The sequence below is a fragment of the Cervus canadensis genome, chromosome 22, assembly GCF_019320065.1.
Source record: "Cervus canadensis isolate Bull #8, Minnesota chromosome 22, ASM1932006v1, whole genome shotgun sequence".
Lineage (NCBI taxonomy): Eukaryota > Metazoa > Chordata > Mammalia > Artiodactyla > Cervidae > Cervus > Cervus canadensis.
In genome coordinates, this window is record NC_057407.1 from 31,194,176 (window position 1) to 31,207,881 (window position 13,706).

The window sequence follows — 13,706 nt, forward strand, 5'->3', positions numbered from 1 at the left end:
ATGCAAAAAAATAGAGGAAAATGTTAGAATGGGACATAATAGCAATCTCCTTAAGAAAACTGAAGATATAAGGGAACATTTCATGCAAAGGTAGGCACAATAAAGGACAGAAACAGTGTGGCCCTAACAGAAGCAGAAGATATTAAGAAGAGGTGGCAAGAATACACAGAAGAATTGTACGAGAAAGATCTTAATGGCCCCGATAACTAAGATGTGATCAGTCACCTAGAACCGGACATCCTGGACTGTGAAGTCAAGTGGGCCTTAGGAAGCATCCCTACTAACAAAGTTAGTGAAGGTGATGGAATTCCAGTTGAGCTTTTTCAAATCCTGAAAGATGATGCTGTGTAAGTGCTGCACTCAATATGTCATCAAATTTGGAAAACTCAGCAGTGGCCACAGGACTGGAAAAGGTCAGTTTTCATTTTAATCCCAAAGACAGGCAATGTCAATGAATGTTCAAATTACCACACAATTTTGCTCATTTCACATGCTAGCAAGATTATGCTCAAAATTCTTCAAGATAGGTTTCAACCATACATGAACTGTGAACTTCCAGATGTAAAGTTGGATTTAGAAAAGGCAGAGGAACCAGAGATAAAAATTACCAACATCTGTTGGATCATAGAAAAAGCAAAGGAATTCCAAAAAATATCTACTTCTGCTTCATTGACTAAACTAAAGCCTTTGACTGTGTGGATCACAACAAACTGTGGAATATTCTTAAAGGGATGGAAATACCAGACCACCTTACCTGCCTCCTGAGAAACCTGTATGCAGATCAGGAAGCAACAGTTAGAACTGGACATGGAACAACAGACTGGTTCAAAACTGGGAAAGGAGTACATCAAGGCTGTGTATTTCACCCTGCTTATTTAACTCTTATGCAGAGTACATTAGAGGAAATACTGGGCTGGATGACTCCCAAGCTGAAATCAAGACTGCTGGGAGAAATATCAACAACCTGAGATATGCAGATGATTCCACTTTAATGGCAGAAGTGAAGAGGAACTAAAGAGCTTCTTGATGAAGGTGAAAGAGGAGAGTGAAAGAGCTGGTTTAAAACTCAGCCTTTGGGACTTCCCTGGTAGCTCAGGCGGTAAAGCTTTCCACCTACACTGCGGGAGATCTGGGTTCGATCCCTGGCTCAGGAAGATCTCCTGGAGAAGGGAATGGTATTCTTGCCAATCCCCATCCCCCCACCAAAAAAAACCAGAGGCTCAACAAAACTCAACCTTTAAATAAACTAAGATTATGGCATCTGGTCCCATCACTTCGCAGCAAACAGACGGCGAAAAGTGGAAACATTGTCAGATTTAATTTTCTAGGGTTTCAAAATAACTGCGCATGGTCACTGCAGCCTTGAAATTAAAAAATGCTTGCTCCTTGGAGCAAAAGCTATGACAAACATAGACAGTGTATTTAAAAGGAGAGACATCATTTTCCAGACAAAAGTCCATCTAGTCAAAGCTATGGTTTTTCCAGTAATCATGTATGGATGTGAGAGTTTGACCATAAAGAAGGCCGAGCACCAAAAAGTTGATGCTTTTGAGCTGTGGTGCTGGAGAAGACTCTTGAGAGTCCCTTGGACAACAAGGAGGTCAAACCAGTCAATCCAAAAGGAAATCAACCCCGATTATTCATTGGAAGAACTGGTGCTGATTGTGAAGCTCCAATACTTTGGCCTCCTGATGGGAAGAATCGACTCTTGGGAAAGACCCTGATCTTGGGAAAGATTAAAGGCAGGAGGAGGAGGGGATGACAGAGGATGAGATGGTTGGATGGCCTCACCGACGCAATGGACACGAGTTTGAGCAAACTCACGGAGATAGTGTGGGACAGGGAAGCCTACTGTGCTCTAGTCCATGGGGTTGCACAGTTTAGAGGAAGACTGAGGGACTGGACAACAAATCCATTAGAATGTGAATGGCTCCTGAGCACTAGATTGGAAGTTGCGCTTTCAAAGAACATCCACAGGACAGATACTGCTCCCTGACCTCTCCGGGTTGCTTGGCAACCAGACCCCTGAGAACCTGTGTTCCTCGCCTATTGATTCCAGTGGAATATGCCAGAACAAAGACCCCAGGGCATTTCTCTCAGCCACTCTTTTCCCTAAGAATTCACCCCCTCAGGCAAATCCCCATCATTGCCCCACCGTTGCTGTCTTTGGAAAAGTGGCGCTGCTCTGAAGAAGGGGGCTGCCCCAGGAGACGTAGAGACCCAGGTGACTCCATTTCTGAGCTTTTCCGGGCAGAAAGTTTAGCGCTTTCTCAGTAGATGCGGCTTGGTTCAGGTATAGGGAGACCCGCCTGGATCTGGATATTGCAGTCTTGTTCCCCGAGTTGCGGGCATCAGATAAAAGCGGGTCGGTTTTGCAGGCGTGTCCTGCGCTGCTTTTTCCTTTCCAAAGCAGTGGAGACTTCTGGATCCAAGGCTCCTCAGGCTCCAAGGGTGTGACAGCAGTCCAGGTGCCGAGGTTAAGGGAAAGAAGTATCTTTGTCCCTTCTTTTCTTTGGAGAGTTAGTTCCTATTTTACACTGAATAAATATTGATTTAGAATGTTGTGTTCGTTTGGGCAGTACCGCCAGCTGACTCACTGGTGCAGATGCATGTATGTGTTCCTTTTTCTATTCTTTTCCCCAATATGTTATTACAGAGCTTTGAAGAGTGTTTCCTAGACTCTGGAATAGGTCCTTCTTGATTATGTGTTTCATCTCTTTTACTGTGTGTATGCTAACCCCAACCTTCTAATGCCTCCCTTTCTGGTACGTGCCAACTCTTTGCCTTTGGGGCTTGTGTGTCTTCTAACTCTGTAATTCTTCTCTTTAGGAATTGAGTTAGTGTGTATCAGTTTTTAGATGCCACGCATAAGTGGTATCATAGGCTATCTGTCATTCCCTGTGTAACTTCCCTCAGTTCGTATGATCATCCCCAGTCATGGGTGTCACTGGTAATGGCCTGATTTCAATCTTTTTTATGGCTGAGTTATATCCTGTTGTAGCTCTATATCATGTCTTCTCTCACCATTCATCAGTCTGTGTACTCTTGGCTGCTTCCTGGAGTCCTGGTTATGATAAAACTGCGACAGTGAACCTTGGGTTGCAGGCTGTTCTTTTGAATTGAGTCCAGGTGGCCTTTAAAGCCCAGATGAGACTGTCTAGTTGCAAGAAGACAAGCTCAGGGAGCCCCCTGATCCTGCATTGTGGTTAAGTGTGTAATTATTCCATTATATATCACAGTGTAATAGCAATAAATATAGTGTACAGAAATGTAATGTTGAAGAATCCCGAAATTGTACCCTACCCCAATCCTTGGGGAAACTATCTTCCACGAAAAGGGTGCTTGGTCATAAGTAGGCTGGCCACTGCCAAGATACAAGGATTACCTGGGCTCCCCTGTCTTTTCGCTGACCTGTCCATCCTGCATGAGATAAAGGAAACACGCACACAGGTAAATTCTTCCTGGTGTAGCAGAGACTAGAGGAGCCTGGTCTCCAGGGGCGGAGGTGACAGAGAACAACCCATTAACCATCCAGGAAGCATCACATAGGTTTAGAGTGAGTCCTTTCAGGGGACTGAGCTTTAAGTCTTCGGATCCTGAAGCTAGAGGCCCATTGGCAGGAGGGGCTGAGAGAGGGCCCCAGGGTACTGAGCACTGTGTGTGTGGGGGGAATAGGGGTGATGGGGGAGGGGGGAGGGTTACCCGGGGGGAGGCCTGGCCCCACCCGTTCTGTTCGAGAACAAGGCTCCTGCAGTTTGTTCTGCCTTTTCCAAGGGGCCACATGCCTGCTGGGGGCGGGGGTGCAGCTGGCACAGAGACCTTTCTGCACAACTTCAGCTTGGACACATAGGGGGAAAGAGCGCCTCCTCCTGGAACTTGTTCACTGGTTCTGGAGGAGACCTTCTGGGCACCTTCTGAGTGCCGCCCTATGCTGTGCCCTGGGGAGGCAAGGTGTGCATGGCAGGTTCTATTGGATTTCAAGAGAGGCTTAACAGTTCAATCTGTTGTATCGAGTTGGATTTATTTATTTATAGCTATGCTGTTTCTGTGTTGCGGTACACGGGTTTCTCTAACTGAAGCAAGAAGGGACTATTCTTTGTTGCCCTGTTCTTTGTTGTGGTGCATGGGCTTCTTGCTTTGGTGGCTTCTCTTGTTGTGGCTTGTGGGCTCTAGAATGTGGGCTCTGTTCGTCCTGTGGAACGTGGGATCATAGATCCTGGACCAGGCATCAAACCCATGTCCCCTGCAGTGGCAGGCAGATTCCTAATCACTAGGCCACCAGGCAAGTCCCTGGAGTTGCATTTGTAATTGTACTGAATTGGATTAATTAAAGATGTGTTATGTACCTCCTGGCGTGCGTGGTCCTGAGGGAAAATAGGGCACAAAGCCAGAGCCCTGCCCTCAGGGAGACTATGTTTTCAAGGTGAAGAGCATCAAAGTGGAGGCTACTGTGCTATTAGCAGCTGTGTGCACTTAGGGACGTTCCTCAGGTCTCCAGGCCTCAGTTTCCCATTCTCTAAGATGGGTAGAGAAACAGAACCTATTGTTAAAAGGATTAAATTACAAGAGGTGTGAAAAAAAATCAGCTGGCAAGGCAACTGCTACATAGTAAGTCTCAATACACATTATTGTCAATGAGTCATCAGTTAAATCAGAGAAGGCAATGGCAACCCACTCCAGTACTCTTGCCTGGAAAATCCCATGGATGGAGGAGCCTGGTAGGCTGCAGTCCATGGGGTCTCGAAGAGTTGGACACGACTGAAGCGACTTAGCAGCAGCAGCATCAGTTAAATGTGAGTAACAACAGTTCCTGCCTCCCAGGGTTGACCTGATGCTTATGGGCTTCACTCTCCGCAAAGGGCTAAATCTAGCATCTCACAGGTGGCTTCGGTATTAAGGACCTGAAGGCAGCAGCGATGTCGTGCCTGAGTTTCCCCTGAGCTCAGCTGAATCAGCTGTCTGCTCAAGGTCCCTGTTTCCCAATCTGAGAAATGGGCCTAGTCATAATTTTGTCTCTTGGCCCCATTGTGAGGATTAAAAGAGGCAAGGCATATTATTATAACAGCCTTGCCTGCCCCAAGCTCTGGTGACCTTTAATATTGCAGCCTGGAAGTGTGTTGTTGCTGTTTATTTATTTCAAACCACTCAGCCTGAAAACTGGCTATCTCAGAGAACATGATGATGACGGAAAGAAAGTTGCTTTAAGGAATTACTGGGGTGGGGGCTTCTGGGTTTCAGGGGTCCCACCATTAAGTTCCTGCCATAACCCTGTCACTAACCTGCAGGGTGACTTGGTCCCCTGGTATTGGGTTCCCAGCGGTCTGATACATGGGCTGGATCAAAGCAGTTTTTCTTACCCTGGGTTGAGCATCAGATTCACTTAGAGAGTCCGGGCCCAACCCTGGGGTTCTGAGGCTCTTTTGGGGTCTCCTGAGAATCAGAGTTTTAAATAAGGTCTGAGGGGTTCAGATGCTCAAAACAGCCAGAGAAACAGTGGATCAGGGTGCCTCCAGAGTCCCTCCACCTCCTCTACCCAGCAGCTGAGGCAGCTCTAGGAAATGAGTCGCAAACGGGCTCCAGAAGGCACTTGGTCAGGTGACCTCCCTGGACTTGGCGTGTTCCTGCCAGGTGGGGAGGAGGAGTTTTGTTTCTGCTCCGCAAGATCTGGGAGGAGGCGGGGAGAAGTGGGAGAGGAGAAAGGCGGATGCGTTTGGCCTGTCCCGGACCTGAGTCCATCACTTCCACCTGGAGAGCAAATACAATAACCCTTCCTGAGGGGCTGGAGTGGAGGGAACTGGTCCCTGGGCCTTGCGCAGTTAGACATTAATAAATAGAAGAACAAACCGAAAAAATGCCCTCACATGTTTGGAGGGCGAAAACTATTTCTAAGTAACAACGATCAATGAAGAAAAATGATGATAATTTCAGTGCTCAGCACAAAATTTAAGTGCTTGGCATGACCGGAGGTCATCTGTTTAGAAACTGACTAGGGATCCACGTTTGGGGCTGTTACAGGGGACTCTGTCCCTTGGACTGCAAGGAGATCCAGCCAATCTAAAGGAAATCAGTCCTGAATATTTATTGGAAGGACTGATGCTGAAGCTGAAACTACACTACTTTGGCCAACTGATGCGAAGAACTGACTCATCTGAAAAGACCCTGGCTGGGAAAGATCGAAGGCAGGAAGAGAAGGGGACGACAGAGGATGAGATGGTTGCATGGCATCACCGACTTGATGGACATGAGTTTGAGCAAACTCCAGGAGTTGGTGGTGGACAGGGAGGCCTGGCATGCTGCAGTCCATGGGGTCGCCAAGAGTCGGACACGACTGAGGGACTGCACTGAACTGAACAGGGGCCTCTAGCCGGCCACATACAAGCGGAGCTCTACCCTCTGGAGGCCTGGGGAGGCGGGCAAATAGGGCTGTCGCGTGAAAAGTAGGCCAATTCAAGTTGAGTTTGAGCCGCAGAACAGTTTAGCATGTCTCAGGTATTATTTGGAATCTACTTAGGGTTTCCTGCTGGCTCAGATGGTAAAGAATATACCTGTAACGCAGGAGACCTGGGTTCCATCCGTAGGTCGGGAAGATCCCCTGGAGTAAGAAATGGCAACCCACTCCAGGTTTCTTGACCTGAGAATCCCACGGACAGAGGAGCCTGGCGGGTACAGTCCATGGGGTTACCTGCAGAGAGTCAGGCAGGATGCGCGTAGTGCAGAGTTTTAACCCCAGCAGGGTGCTCCACAGGTATGAGGGAAGGGCTTGGGCCTGAGCCCTCTCTGCCCAAGGCAGCCCCCAGAGTCTGTGAATCGATGGCTTTACCCCCCACCCAGCCTTCCCTCCTCCTGCTTCCCCTCCATCTCGCCTCGTTTCACGACTCCCAGAACGCACATGTGGGCCGCGGAGGGATCTCGTCTTCCCAGGAGTCTGCGCAGCCGGCCGCCCCACGTGCTCCACGCCGGCGCGGCGCCGCCCACCCGGCTCCGGTCTGACCCCGCCTTCCCGCGTGTTCTCGCTGCTACTCCCGCCAGATGCCGCCGCCGATTCGGGGCCCAGACTGTGGGGACAGTTCGGGACTTCGCGTCCTCCTGGTGGGGCAGGAGACACTTGAGATCTGCAAGTGTGTTTACCTGGCCTCAAGCCGCACCTTTCGTTTTGGAAAACCAACAAAAGAAAACACCGCCTGCGCGCTTCAAACAAAAACCCGTCCCCTGGCCCTCAGGTAAATCGCCTGACTTTTCTGATTTCGGTTCGCTTGTTTGTAAAACGGGAATAACTGCACGATTTCATGGTTTCCTTGTGAAGTTAAGTGAGGGGCCCGGTCTTGGGGCCCCGGGAAATGACGTGTGTTTTGGTTTTATTTACTTGCTGACTTGGACGGTCTTCAGGGTCTTGCTGCGGCTTGGGTCTTGAGGCCGCACTTAGGTTGGATTTCACAAAAGCTAGAAAATGTCGTTTTTAATGAATGGTGGAGATGCTTAAGATGATTTTGAGAGCCCCAGATTTCCTTTTGATTTTGCTACTGGTGTGACTTAAACCTTTCGGAGCCTGAGTTTGCTCATGTAAAGGAAAGACTGCGTCCTCCCAGGGGTTCAGTGAGAACGTCCCTAGGCTTCTGGTGCTCTCCTGACTCAGAGCAGGAATTTGCTGTGACTGATACTGTTAGGACCTCTGTGGTCACCGTCACCTCTGCTGGGGTGGCCCCGGGAGCCCTGCAGGGTTCTGGAGGCAGACCGAGGGGTGGAAGGGAGGAAGCTACTGAAAGTCGGTTTGCTCTCAGACCTTTTCTCTGAGCACTTGTGGGTCCATAGGAGGAAGCATGGGGAAACTTGATGAGAGCACTCACCTGCAGAGTTTCAGAGAGGGCTAATGGGCGGTTGCTTTGGTGGCTCTGAATTGAATCATTTTTTTTTTTTTTTTCCTAGTCTTTCTCTGTTTAACTACTGGGATGTCTAAATTTTTCTTAAACATTTGAGCAAGCTTTCTATAAGCAGAGTCACTTACTCTTCTACCATGTTGCATGGAAATCCTACCTTTCTGCTTTTGTTTTTCTTTTATATTTTAGTGTTTTTCATCCTGGTAAGGTTTTAAATTGTGTCCAGATAAATCCAGCAGTTCCCAAATCTGGCTCTGCCTGAGGCTCTTCTGGAGGAATTTGTTTCCAAAAATGCAGGCTCTTGAGCTCTGCGCTCATCCTCAGATGGTAACAGGCCTTGTGTGTGTGTGTGTGTGAGTCACTCAGTCGTGTCTGACTCTTTGCAAGTTGGACTATGGACTGCAGCCTGCCAGGCTCCTCTAACTATGGGATTCTTCAGGCAAGAATACTGGTGTGGGTTGCTGTTCCCTTCTCCAGGGGATCTTCCCGATCCAGAGATGGAAACTGGGTCTCCAGCATTGCAGACAGATTCTTTACCATCTGAACCACTAGGGAAGCCCATAACAGGCCTTGGGCTCTGTATTTCAAGAAGCTCAAGGCAGAGGTGTAATTCTGATGGGTGATCCTGGGTCCAGTCTCACTTTGCTGTTTGTCATATTTTTCTTTTGCTTGAAAGGGAGTAACTTACCCTAAGATAGAGCAGCTGTTCTCGATGTGGAGCTTTGCAGTCCCTGAATGAGCAGCATCAGCATCACCTGGGAAGCTGTTTAAAATGCAGACACTCAGGTCTTGCTGCAGCCCTGCTGTGTCAGAGGCCTGAGAGCCCATCTTATAACAAACCCTCCAGGTGGCGCTGATGCCCCTGGAGTGCGGTTACCACGGCGAGGGACCGAATATCTGGTTCTTTAAACCGAGTTGTTTAATTTGCCTGGTGTTTAGTTTATATGCCTTTCTCGACTAGTCCTTTCCCCTAGTTGTTAGGAATTTATTTCCAAATGACTGATTCAGTGATGATTCCCATTCCTGAGCTTTGGAAAGTGTTTACTGATCACCCGTGGCATACTGGCCTGGCCTAGATAGAGGGACTCAAATGCTTAAAATCTCGGGGTAAATGAGACCTGTATAGGAGTGCTAAAGTAAGCGGAAGAAAATTGATGGCACCTACATGGGGGAAATAGAAGTAGGAGGGAGGATAGTGCCATATATGGGGAGTCTTTGCGAAGGGGCCTGTGGGATTCATCTGACATGGGAACAGTGTCCGTGGAAGAGCCTGGGTTATCTTAACTAGTGATACCTGAGGTAGAAGGAAAATGCTTCCTGCAGCCCCCTGCAGCCCCCTGCAGCCCCCTGCAGCCCCCTGCAGCCCCCTGCAGCCCCCTGCAGCTGCTTCATGTCAGCTGTGTGTCTTCTACTCTTGTTCTTGCAAGTACATTACTGTACAAAGGTAGATGCTACTTCTGGGTGTCCTGCACACCCCTCCACAACCTTCCTTCTGAGCAATAAACACGGCCACTCCTCAGGTCAGTGGACAGAGTTTATACTCATTTCTCCTCCTAGTGCAGAGTTCTCCAGAGTGTGGATACCTGCTTGACTCAACCGTTCTCTCATTGATGGCTTTCAGCCTGCTGTTTAGTTTTTGGTCACATAGGATGAACAAGGGGGTGTTTCTGTAGGTAGGTGTGGACTTAAACAGTGTTCACAACCTAAAAGTTGAGAGTTACATTTTATTTGGTGGGGGGTTTTTAGCACTTCGAGCCCAGGAGGCAGCATCGCAAGTGACCCTGAGAGAACTACTCCGGGGTGGGAATTGGGAGCCAGGTTGTATAGAAGTTTTGTAACACAGGACAGGTGGTCTGAATGTCAAAAGATGATTGTTAATTAAAGAAAACCAGATACTCCCAGGTTAAGAAATTTAGTGCTTTTCTATATGTGGAAAGATACAAGTATCTAGATTCACTGAAGTAATTCTTTTGATATGCACCTTAGCTGTCTGGGACAGTATCCTGTTTTTGCACCTCCTGAGCTTCCTCGGGGCTCACCAGCGGAAGTGGCTTCTAGATGGCAGGTATTCTTTTCCTTCCTGAGTTCCCTTAGGGCTCGCTATTGGTGGTGGCTGCAGTTGCCAACGACTGTGACATTATTTGTTTACTGACATGGCAAGAAATGCTCCATTTCTCATAAGTGTGATGGGGAGTTGAAAGAAGTCCGGCTCACTCTTGTTCAGAACAGGGTAAGAAAATGGGGCATTTTCCAACTTTTGCCAGCAGAAAGTACTTCTCAAGAAAGAAGTGGAAGACAGTGATTTCCAGTTGGGAAATACCTACACACTTACAAAATTGTTGAGAGGAGTGAACTGGATGGGACTTTTTCTAGTGATCTGATTTCCAGCAGGGCTGGCCCCGACTGCCCCCCATTCTCAGATTCGGATGATCTGGGACCTGCGTTTGTGTGGATGGTGGATGCAGCCGGCACATAGCTGCCCTCTGTCTCTGACTTGGCAGGATCCAGCCCCAGCTTTCTGCCCCGAGCCTCATTCTCTGCCCGGGTGGGTTTCCAGGGAAATCACCTCCATGTATTTTCATAAATTTGCACCAGTCATCAAAGGGAATTGCATAAGAAACGTTGGCGGCTGGAGGAGGCTCTGAACACTTCAGATCCGGTCTTTTTTTAGTAACAGGGGACCTTTTTTTGGCTCAGCATAAACAAAGCCAAACATTCCCTCCACCATTCCTTCCCTTCAGGGTTCAAGTTTGCTTTGAAATTTACAACAAAACGTTTGATTGGAGGCATGGCCTCATTTTGGCATCAGTCTTGTTAATTTCCATTACCTTAGGAGTCTGTACCCACTCACATCTAACTTAAAGCCACAGGTGAGAGGAGATTATCCTTCAGTTAGTTGGAGTAAAAAGTCATCTCTATGTCTATACAGTCAGCAAAAACAAGACCGGGAGCTGACTGTGGCTCAGATCATGAACTCCTTATTGCTAAATTCAGACTTAAGTTGAAGAAAGTAGGGAAAAACCACTAGACCATTCAGGTATGACCTAAATCAAATCCCTAACAGTAGAAGTGAGAAATAGATTTAAGGGACTAGATCTGATTGATAGACAGAGTGCCTGATGAACTGTGGACGGAGGTTTGTGACATTGTACAGGAGACAGGAATCAAGACCATCCCCAAGAAAAAGAAATGGAAAAAAGCAAAATGGCTGTATGCGGAGGCCTTACATTTGGAAAACTCTGCCGTGACCACAGGACTGGAAAAGGTCAGTTTTCATTCCAATCGCAAAGAAAGGCAATGCCAAAGAATTCTCACGCTACAGCACAATTAGACTCAGCTCACATGCTAGTAAAGTAATTCTCAAAATTCCCCAAGCCAGACTTCAACAATATGTGAACCACAAACTTCCAGATATTCAAGCTGGTTTTAGAAAAGGCAGAGGAACCAGAGATCAAATTGCCAATATCCGCTGGATCATCGAAAAAGCAAGCGAGTTCCAGAAAAATATATCTTTCTGCTTTATTTACTATGCCAAAGCCTTTGACTGTGTGGATCACAATAAACTGTGGAAAATTCTGAAGGAGATGGGAATACCAGACCACCTGACCTGCCTCTTGAGAAACCTGTATGCAGGTCAGGAAGCAACAGTTACAACTGGACATGGAACAATAAACTGGTTCCAAATCGGGAAAGGAGTATGTCAAGACTGTATATTGTCACCCTGCTTATGTAACTTATATGCAGAGTACATCATGAGAAACGCTGGGCTGGACGGAGCACAAGCTGGAATCAAGATTGCCAGGAGAAATATCAATAACCTCAGATAAGCAGATGACACCACCCTTATGTCAGAAAGTGAAGAACTAAAGAGCCTCTTGATGAAAGAGGAGAGTGAAAAAGTTGGCTTAAAGCTCAACACTCAGAAAACTAAGATCATGGCATCTGGTCCCATCACTTCATGGCAAATAGATGAGGAAACAGTGGCTGACTTAATTTTTCTGGGCTCTAAAATCACTGCAGATGGTGATTGCAGCCATGAAATTAAAAGACGCTTACTCCTTGGAAGAAAAGTTATGCCCAACCTAGACAGCATATCAAAAAGCAGAGACATTACTTTGCCAACAAAGGTCTGTCTAGTCAAGGCTTTTGTTTTTCCAGTAGTCATGTATGAATGTGAGAGTTGGAAAGAAAGCTGAGCGCCGAAGAATTGATGCTTTTGAACTGTGGTGTTGGAGAAGACTCTTGAGAGTCCCTTGGACTGCAAGGAGATCCAACCAGTCCATCGTAAAGGAAATCAGTCCTGAATATTCATTGGAAGGAGTGATGTTGAAGCTGAAACTCCAATACTTTGGCCACCTGATGCGAAGAACTGACTCATTTGAAAGGACCCTAATGCTGGGAAAGATTGAAGGCGGGAGAAGGGGACGACAGAGGGTGAAATGGTTGGATGGCATCACCGACTCAATGGACATGAGTTTGAGTAAACTGTGGGAGCTGGTGATGGACGGGGAGGCCTGGCGTGCTGCAGTCCATGGGGTCACAAAGAGTCAGACACAACAGCGACTGAATTGAGCTGCTGTCCCCAAGGCCAATTCGCATTGTTTGGCCAATTCCCCAGGCACTGGGAGAGGGAGGTGGTGTGGGTCCTGGTGTTGCAGTTTGAATAATGACCACCAGAGAGAGCACCGTGCCTTGAAAACTACATGGTTCCTCCTTTACATTCTGTAAAGAGGGAGGTTTATTGGTTACCAACAGTGTTTAAGAGAGGAGTTGTCATCTCCTTTCCACACATGGAGCAGCTAATGAGATAAGGCGAGAGGTTTCTTGCTGGGCGTTGGAGAATTCAAGGAGGGACAGGCACATTCAGTAATGCAAATATTAAGCTTTGTAAATAACTCATACTACTGGGCACCTCAGGTGTGGACCAGGTTGGCTTAATCAAGTGGCATTTACAGCTCTAAGTAAACGGTGGATAGAAGCTTGTTTCCTGCCTTAATTAGTTAAGTCAGAACCTGCCTCAGAGGCCCTGTTAATTTTTAGAAATTGATCTTTGAGCAGAGTTGTAAACAAGTGACAATAATACTTTGGTCCCCAGAACCCATATGATAATTATTTTCAGCTGTCTGTAGCAGCCGTAAAGAAACCTGTGCTGTGCCCGTTGTGGGTAAAGTTATGGACTTGGGAGCCCAGGAAAGAAGTGAAGGTAGTAAAAGAACGTGAGGTCCCTAGGTTTGCTCTAGAAAGACTTGTTCTCCACTTACCTTCCCTTGGACACTTGCTGTGTCTGGACTGGACTCCGCTTCATGGGCAGTATCTTGTGTCCCTTAATCTTCATGACACTCTAGCAAGGTGGGAGCTTTTTATCATACCCATGGGGAAAAAAACACAAGAAACTGGCTTTTTGTAGTTCAGTCAGTGTGTCTGACTCTGCGACTCCCTGGGCTGCAGCACGCCAGGCTTCCCTGTCCATCACCATCTCCCGGAGCTTGCTCCAGCTCATGTCCATTGAGTTGGCCATGCCATCCAACCATCTCACCCTCTTTCGTCCCCTTCTCCTCCTGTCTTAAGTCTTCCCCAGCATCAGGGTCTTTTCTAATGAGTCGGCTCTTTGTGTCAGGTGGCCAAAGTGTTGGAGCTTCAGCATCAATCCTTCCAATGAATATTCAGGGTTGGTTTCCTTTAGGATTGACTGGTGTATTTATCCCTGGTTATGTTATGGTAGATTTAGGGTTTGAACCCAGGGCTGTGTGATTCTGCTTATTCATTCATCAGACATGTGGCGTGTGCCCTTTGTTCTAGGCAGTATGCCAAGTGATGGGGATGCAATAAGGT

General features: G+C 47.4%; 1 long non-coding RNA gene across 1 annotated transcript in view; it reads left to right on the forward strand.

Annotated features, from left to right (window-relative positions):
* Positions 1-7,080: 7,080 nt before the first annotated feature.
* Positions 7,081-13,706, forward strand: part of LOC122425106 — a 250,164-nt gene continuing 243,538 nt past the window's right edge. The window contains exon 1 of the long non-coding RNA XR_006264699.1: positions 7,081-7,220. This is a non-coding gene — a long non-coding RNA (uncharacterized LOC122425106). The remainder of the gene's footprint in view (positions 7,221-13,706) is intronic.